This window comes from Aplysia californica, unplaced genomic scaffold (assembly GCF_000002075.1).
Source record: "Aplysia californica isolate F4 #8 unplaced genomic scaffold, AplCal3.0 scaffold00341, whole genome shotgun sequence".
Taxonomy (NCBI): Eukaryota; Metazoa; Mollusca; class Gastropoda; order Aplysiida; family Aplysiidae; genus Aplysia; species Aplysia californica.
In genome coordinates, this window is record NW_004797611.1 from 530659 (window position 1) to 540603 (window position 9945).

Below are 9945 nucleotides of genomic sequence, written 5' to 3' on the forward strand. Positions count from 1 at the left end.
CCCCCCCCCCCCCCCAACACGCACACACACACACACATACACACATCCACACGTTTTGAAATATATGAAGAAATCAACAACAAAAGAAAGTTGAAACTGTTTTATTTCTTCATCTACATCTTGGTATAACGAAATAACATCCAGTGTTGTAAAGGAGATTTCACACAAGTAATATTCATATATATTGTAAACAGCAAGCGTCAAGGAAAAAAAATTAAAAATTGAATAAAATCACATTTCAACAGAATCACTAAGAGTGTGGGTGTAACGTCCCTATTATCACTACAGGGTATTTGGTTATTCAAGAGACAGGACCTCCGAATTGTATGCCTCTTCTCTCTCCGATAGCACCAAGCCATATATGGGACGTGAGCCTTGAAAAACTTCACAAAATGACCTGACTTCAAGAACGTCCAGTCTGGGATTCGAACCACGGCCATCTGCTCCATTGTTCCACATGATGCCGACTTAGCTAACAGAGTGCCCTAGGAGAACCAGTCTTCCAGAAAATAACAGTGACAGTGAAAGAAAAAAAGGAAACACTTTAAAATAAACATGGTAAAAAATAATAATAATAACACAAATAATATTAACACAGTATAACATGGACAGCTCGAGTTCGTTGAGACCGGTCTCCTCAGTCGTTCCAGGGATAACTAACAAAGATAAAGAAGAAAAAAACAAAAACAAAAACAAAACAACGGGACCCCAGGCACAGTTCGACGGATGCGTGATTTTGAGTCTTCTGAGTTCCACCCATCCATGTTGTACTGTATCACAAATAACCAGTGTCAAGAAAAAGTTTAAACAAAATCACATTTAAAGACAACCAATATTCCAGTAAATAATTGTGAACTGAAAGTGGAAACACATATAATATACAACAAAATAACAAAGTAAAAAGATAAACGAAACACAAATAAAAAGTAAACACATATAAATATAATATAAAACAAAATATCACTGTAAAAAGATCTCAACGGAACACAAAGAAAAACTATCTGACTTACTTTAAGTACCCAAAATGTACTTTCAATTTTAACAGAGATGTATAAAGTGCATGCCCAGAGAGGCAAAAATTTCAATATAGGCAATGCATAAATCTATTACGACTGTGTGCATGTCACTTTTTGATCATGGGCTGGGTTTGAGTTTTGAGTTAGAGTAAAGAGAAGCACATCGACACAATAACAGTGCAGGGAAGAAGAAAGACAGATAGACAGAAAGAACAGAGGGAAAGAAAAGAAGTAAGAGGACCTACCAGTGGCACCCTCCAACCACCCGCATCATTGGCTCGTAAACTGAATGAAAAAATATATTTAACAAAACAAGGAAAAGAGTGTGTTTTATAATCATTTCATCACAGCATGTCCAAAGTATAATAAACAAAATTATTATTTAAAAAAAATTATAGTAGAGGGTTTTACGGCGCTCGTAACCGTATACGGTCATATGAGCACCAACGGGTAGATGTCAACAGAGAGGTCTTTACAGGGAATCAGACTTACTCTTCTCACCTCTCTAGCTTCAACAATAATAAAAATAATAAATAAACCTGTAATATTATAATCATATATCGTGGATCATAACATAATATATATATCAAGGTCATAAATAAACTCACAGAAGGTTGGAAACAAGAACAATTCGCTACATTAGAAGAATAAAGCCCTGACATTTCAGGCCGTGGTCAGGAACCAAATTATAACATTCCATCTGCTCTTTCAAAATTATAAGATTATTCCATTATTCCAAGTCGTTATTAAGATATTCACAGAACTACAGTCGAAAAAGTTTGGCATGTTGTGAAACTCATTTTTTACATCACATTTCTCAAAACTATGTACTGAGCAGATAGAACTGTGTAATTTTAAACTGAATTGTCCAGTCCAGTAGGAAAAAAATGCAAGTTTGTTAGAGGCAGCGTGGTGGAATCAGGCTCTCGTCAAAATAATCGAAGTGAAGAAACTGGCCTTTTCTGTTTTTGGCTAAGAACCTTTCATGCCCATTAGAGAACACATTTCTGTTTGGATTTTACTGAAAAACCTTCATTAAAGGCACAAAAAATGTAAATTTTCAGTTACCACGGACTTTTAAGCTAAGGACATGACTGATCTATGACGGCCATTTTCTCACTTATTTTAACTCTGAAACCAGGCGACCCCCACCTCCTTCACACGCAAATATCTAGACTAGCATTCAAGATAAATCGATATTTTTTTCAGACATATAAAGACAGGTGAAGAAGCTTGAGGGTGGTACCACTAACTCTACACGCCCAAAAATTGACAAGAGCCTTATTCCACCACGTCGCGTCACAATTAATGCAAGTTGGTTAGAGGCCTGGGTAAAGTAGAAAGCGTTCCTGAAGCAGGTAACATAAAGTTTAATGAGACAAGACATTGGTCTGTCATCACAGCTGTCTAGACGCCAACGGGGGGGGGGGAGGGAAGGGACAAATACAGGTTGTTTCCTTAAAACACAACGCGGGCACTTTACAGTCACATGTATGCTATTTCAGACATTCTAGTAAAAAACACAGATTTTATTTACTTCTGAGCTATTGCTGGACTGCAGATGAAAACTTTATGAAAATGTGTCACAACTTGGTGGAATCAGCATTTTCAGTAAGATTCACACTTGAATGAGTTTTATATGACTGAATTTTATATGGACATGAAAGGTGTTCAGCCAAAACACAAAAATTCGATAAAAATTGCTAAAAGGCGAAAAAACTCCCATTTCTTCAATTTCATTAATTTGACGAGTGCTTGATTCCACCAAAATGCCTCACAAATTGTTGGCCAGCTGTTCAAATATATTGTGCCCAACAGATCTTTGTTTTTTGTTTTTTAAATTTTTTTTTTTAAACTGCAGTTTCTCAATTAATGGTATCCGTTTTAAGCTCTTAAAAATTATTTTGTTAAATCTCAAATTCAAAATGTTGCTAAAAGCAAAAAATCCCCCCAAAAAACTTTAAAAGGATGAAATAAATAATCTAGAGTTTACTTTTTCTTCTCATTTTTCTATCTGGGCTTAAAACAGTGGATCAGCTGGCAGAGGAAATAGAGATTCTTTCCTTAGAACACAACACGGCTAATTTATAAATGCAAGTAGAGATGTCACAGAAATTCGGGTTAAAGAAAATCAACAGATTCTTATTTCCTTCCGAGCTATTGTGGGAGGACAAATAAAAACTCTCCTAAAATTAAAAAATCAAAACTTTCTACACGAGTGCACGCACGTCTTTCTCTGTCGCTTTTCTGAAAGCACCAAAATAAAACAAACGAACACACAATACGATGAACGTGTCACCAAAATAAAATAAATGTGAATGTACACAGTGCTTCAAACAAAGATATTTGAAATAAACAATCAATCATACAAGAACTTTAACAAAAACCTGAACTCTACGGGTTGCAATTACAGACAAGAGTTTCAACCCAATGGTGCCTTTTTTCTTTACTGTGGGTGCTTTTATGCCCCCATCCATGTAATTTAGATTATTTAGGAGACAGGCTTCCAACCCTGTCGGTCAGGGCAAACCCGGGCTGAAAGGGATACAACATCCCGTCCCAGCAGAAAGACTGAGATACTCCATAAACATTTCCCCTCACTCAGGAACCACACAGCCGAAAACAGCAACCTGTCTCACACAACCACTTGTCTCCCCAATAACGGACGGCCGTCTCAGATCATTTTGATTGTCCACGCAAGAAAAATTAATAGGTCATCTGTACGTAAAAGTTCCCCAAGGTTCTTTGCTGATTGAACTTTTAACAGTGAGACCACAAGCAAAACTCTGTGAGTCTCAACATCAGTTTACACACTACAGCCCAAGCTGTTCTCAACAAAAAAACACTCAGTATGCCTTAATAAACCTGAATTCTTCTACATGATAATAAAAGAAGATTCTGATACTCTTCAAAATTCTAAAATATTTCCATGAAACACACACACATCCGCATAATAATAATGAGTATGCAATACGGTTTTGAATAATAGTTTGTTCGTTTATATCTGACAATGACTAATACATCTGCACTGTTGGATAAATGAATACATACAAATCAACACAGACCACATTAGTGAGTGACGTAAAGACAGAATCCTGTTACAGACGAGAATGAAGTTTTCGTACCCTGTAACTAATGATTAACGAATCGGATCACTAAGGCAAAAGGACAAGACTAAGAAAACAGGACGTGGGTGAACGTTGCGCTACTTTGGCCAAAAGCTTGTCTAGATTCTGTACAACAAAGTACACACACCTCAAGGACACTACCACTATTGCTTTGGGTTGGGTATCATTAACATACAACTTCATAACAACAACAACAACAGTTCAGCAGTACTCTGAGATAACGCCTTTTTCTTATTCACTCCAGTTTTGAGAAATCAACGATTTTCAGTTTTTTTTCCGATATCTGTCCAGCATAGACAGTGACATTTCTTTTCAGGGTGCGAGATCAAGTTGACGTATTGGGCAAAATAGTTTAACTATTATAAGAAAAATGCAAAAAGCTGATTTCTCGAAACTGCTGTGAATATGACAAAGGCGTTTTGTCAGCCTACGGCAGAGTTGAGCAAAGGGTCCACACAAAAGGGAATATATTGGGAGAGGGAGGGGATCGGTAACCCATCAGGCATGGTGTTTGCCTGTCAAACCGAAGGCTCCGCATTTGAATCTCGACAGAGTCGGGTTTTGTTATGCTTTCTACGCCCCTGTCATCCCAGTACAGGTAGAATCAAGCACCCTGTCTACTCAGACTTATAAGGATGAATGAAACATTTCAGAAGTCTCGTGTCAAAGTTTCACACATTGAACATCCCTTGGTATTTCTATACCAGACAAAAGTTCCTCTTTATTCTCAGGCCGCCGTCTGGGCAGAATAAAAAATTAACTCTACACCAAAAAGTGAAGCTACCCTGGTCAGTATAAAGGTAGAGAGTTCCTTCGAAAATGGCACATGGCTGCCTGTGAGGCAAGGGATGATTCTACAATCTATGCAGATAAAACAGACGAATGAAAAATCAAACGCACAGTGGGATTAAGATTTTACAGTCAGAAACTCCATGAGCTCTCGCAGTCAGGGTTTGTTTGGTTTGTGTGAGTAAAGAGAAGCACATCTACCCAATAATGGTTATTTAGTGCTGGGAAAAAAGGAAGACAGTCAGAAGAGAAGAGAAAGAAAGGGGGAACCTTTCAAACAATATTCCTTAGTCCACGGGCTATAAGCTGTCCCTGTGGTTTTATGTACCCCGCATAATTTAGCACAATTTGATCATTTTTTGTATAATTTCTAAATTATTTTCCTTAATAATTCTTTGATATAATTAACAGAATCGCATAATTTCACATTTTTGGGCTCTGTTTGCATAATTTCAGAAATTTTCTTGCATAAAACGACAGGGACAGTATAAGCTCTGGGCACCAGACAATATTATGTCAAGAGTCTGGTCCTGAGCTGGCTATTTCTAATTTTTTTTTCACAATACTGTAGTAAGGCTACTTGAAACAGGCAACACACATAGAGCATGCTATACAGCATGGATGTATGCACTACATAAATGCAAGTCTTATAATTATCATTAACACCTCCGATTTATCCTCTGTCTCCCACAAGACAAATGCATGGAAAACAACAGGGACTCCACAGGTAAAAACAAGTAAAAAATAATCAAATAAAGGATTTACACTTGTCACTCACAAAGCAATCCAGCGCAGTGTAGTAGTAGTAGTAATAGTAGTAGTAGTAGTAGTAGTAGTAGTAGTAGTAGTAGTAGTGGTGGTGGTGGTGGTGTTGGTAGTGGTAGTGGTAGTGGTAGTGGTGGTGGTGGTAGTAGTAGTAGTGGTAGTGGTAGTGGTAGTGGTAGTGGTAGTGGTAGTGGTAGTGGTAGTGGTAGTAGTAGTAGTAGTAGTAGTAGTAGTAGTAGTAGTAGTAAAGGAGGAAGAAATTTGTTTGTCTGTTTGAATACTATAATGGTCATTTAGTGCTGGGGAAAAAGTAAGACGGACAGACAGAATCAACAGAGAGAAAAAAAAGAAGCAGGACCTACCAGTGGCACCCTCCTACCATCTGCAGAAAAAGAAGGGTAGGCTATTGAGGCTATTCGTTCTGTTTTCAAAACAACAATACCAATAGAAAGTACCCGATGACTCGTACAATTAGACACTGGTTAGAAACAAGCTCATTTCTCCAAACTTATGGACCAACGTCTTCAGCCCTTGTCATGGACACATCATCACACGGAAAATTCAAAGCTACAGGCCGTTGGCCGAAAAAAAAAAAAGGTACTTTGAGAACTATTTTCAAATAGAAACCACCAATTTATTCCAAATTTCGACACTTAACGGGAGTTAATTTGTCTTTACAGCACCAAAAAAAAAGTCTGGGTCACTTTAAAAGGGTTTCTCTTTGGTCCAACTCTCTGTCTCTTTCTCTTTTTAACATGGCAGACGGCCTTGTAGTGCTCAATATCACACAGTGGAAACAACTCACCCGAAACATCTGCAAGACAAAATCTCAAACACTATTATAATACATGTATCTTTCAGTAAGAAGGGACAGCTGGCTATAAAAAAAATGCTGAACTTCTCTGAGCCCATAAAAAAGCAGGTGTGAGGACTCAAAATTTAAGGACCACATTATTGTCCAACACATCTTGCATAAAGACTACTTTAGTCTTGGGTGAAAAATCTAGATAATTCCAGAAATCCAAAATTCACCCTCGGCACATGTAAAACAAAAAAGCAAAAAGCTGTATGTCTAAAAATGGCAGGTTCTACAGCCTCTCAGCCAAAAGGCAGCAATAGCTGCAGCTGGCCTAGAGAAGCTATTTCAGAAATCACGTCTTGAAAATCTACATTACCCACAAAACTAAACACGTACATAGACAAAACTGGCTAGCTCTTCCAGTACTGCACACAATCATAATATACAATTATAATATCGCGCTCTGGAAGTCTACAAAAAGGTTTTGATTTGAAGCAAGTTTTGATTTTCTTCCTTACGCTGAACTACGTACACATGTATGCACATATAGTCACTGCTCTTGCATAACGGCATATTTCATTTTTGCTACTTCTGAGAAAAAGGGAAAAAAACCTATTACCTAGACTTTTTATCACTTTATCAGGATAAAGCTAGTCATGCATGCTTCTTTTGTGACTGACAGCACATTAGTGAGGCGCTGTGATGAAATCAGGCCCTCGTCAAAATAATGAAATCCGAGAAATCTGCATTTTTTCGGCCACTTTGGAAATTATTTTCAAATTTTTGTTCTTTGACTCAATACCTTGTATGTCCATTCAAAAACACTTTTATGTGTGGATTTTACAGAAAAAACGTTGATTAAGGGCTTTAAAAAAACGTACATTTGCAGTTTTAAAAGACTCTTCTTAAGTTATGGAAGTCCCCAAAGGGTGGTGGCCATTTTCTCACTAATTTTACCTCAGAAACCAGGCGACCCCCACGTCCTTCAATCGCAAATATCTCAACTTCTATTCAAGAGAAAAGGATATTTTTTTCATCGAAAGAAAGGCAAATGAATAATCTTTAAGATGATACCAATAACTCCATACGCCCAAAAATAGATGAGCATCTGATTCCACTGCGTCGTGACACATTTATTTCTATTTTGATTTTACAAAAAATAGATGCAGTACCACCAAACAAAATACTCTGCACTTATATGACCTTATTGTGTTGCAAGTGCCGTAAAACTCTTACTAAAACAACCAAACAAAATATAAGTCTAGTTGCCTTTCGACACAACTCTGAGTCATGCCATTTTGCTAACACAGGGACAAAATACAAAGGGTGTCCATAGAGTTATCATACAGCTAAACTGAAAAAAACGTACATGTACTGCCACACTTAAGTATGTTTGTGAGTTTATAAATAAACCTGTAACTTCTTCGAGCCTAGTTGTCACAAAATGACAAACTTCATACAGTACATAAACATTTTATTAACTGCATCAAGACATCCCTAAATTTTTACTCTATATTCAATTTTTGAAAATTTTATAAGACTACTTTCACTTGTGTATATGGCAACTTTATACATAACCTGTATATAAAATATATACATACCCACACACACACAACGGCAACGATATAATCTGTGTCACGATGCGGTGGAATCAGGCGCTGGCCAATTTTTGGGCACGTAGAGTTATTGGTATTATCTTAAAGCTTGTTCAGTTGTCTTGCTATCGGTGAAAAAAATGATTGAAGAAGGTGGGGGTGGCCTAGTTTCAAAGGTAGAAGTAGCGAGAAAATGACAGCCAAAGTTTAGTTACTTTCATCGCTTGATAGTCCGTGGAAACTGAAAACTTACATTGTTTGTGCCTTTAATCAACACTTTTCAGTGAAATCCACCCAGAAATGTGTTCTTAATTGGACAACAATGGCGTTTAGCCAAAAAATAAAAATTCGTTAAAAATTGCAAAACTGGCTGAAAAAAAGCCAGTTTCTTCAATTTCATTATTTTGACGAGCGCCCGATTTCCCCACACTGCCTCATATATTTATTTATTCAATTATTTCAGAATTCCAAAAAAAGGGAAGTACACACAAGTACTACTTGTGTCAACACCTGGCCAAGAAAAATGCTACAATAATTTATACATGTATCCAACAATACATGAGGATTTTTGAAACAGTAACTTCAACATCAGTTGCCCATCTGTGGTAACTACACAACACTATGCATATTAATATATAGACATAGGACCTGATAAAATGAACAAGAGAGAGAAAATACTGAAGTTTTAAATATGCTAACAAGCATACTGGTAACCTGTCTGATGAGGATATTTAACAAAAAAATGTTTCATCTCTTTTCAGATTCCTAATGGTTGAAGACACCATGCCAGACTTCCCAATTAGGCACAAAAATAAGGTGTTTCCAAGCAAACTAAAGCACAATAATTCTCCAAATAATAATTATCTCATTACTCAGCATCTTATCTTTCAACAAGACATAGATAGTATAATATTCCCTCAAAGTTCACGTCAAATCCACGAAAAAAAAAAAAAAAGATTTCACCCAAAAACATGACACACGAAGGACAAGGAAAAAAAAGACGAAAAATTTAATAAATTATTCTGTGCATTGAATTGGCCATTCTGATAAGGTACAGACCTTCGTTTTGTTGTGTTTTTCCAATACAATGGAGTTCACATAAACTGAAATCTGCCGAACCCCCACGTTTTCTTAGCTTTAGCCAGATTTTTCCGTAGAGAGGTTGCTCAAACTCAAATAGAAGACACGAAATCCAGAATTTTATTTCCATTCAGTATACCTCTGTTTTTGATTTAACTGTGTTCAGTTTAAGCAGACTCCACTGTATTCAAAAAGGAAGAGACCAGACTCATGTACCAGCTCTTCCACATCAGGTTCCTCCACACACAATTCCTAACCTCTCTTCAGCTGCTACTGCTAAGGCACGCTATGTAAAAAACAGAGAAAATACCGCAAACAAAATTATGGTACAAGGACATCCAAACTTTGACGTGGAAAAAAGCACCAAGTGAGATGAGAAATGTACAAGAAATACAAATGAGTGTCATGACGTAACAATGCATGCAAAGAAGGCCATCTGTTCATAGAGAACTAAATTCTTTTTTTAAAAAAAACAATCAACCAATCAACAACCAAAACCTGTACACTTTCAATGGCCTTGTGGCAGAAGTCTTATCCAGAGTAGTAGTAAAGTATCTCACTCACCTTCTGGTATTTGGAGAGGCAGGGTGACAACGGAGCAGCAAACTGTTCTGTTTGTTTTGTCTTAGCCTGGGTATTTAATGTTTGTTTGGTTTTGTTTTTAGGGTTGTTGTTTTGGTTGTTTTTTTTTTGGGGGGGGGTGTTGTGTATGGGACATAAAAAGGTTATTGTCCATCACTGTTTTAAGGGAGCTACCCCCCCCCCCCCCCCCC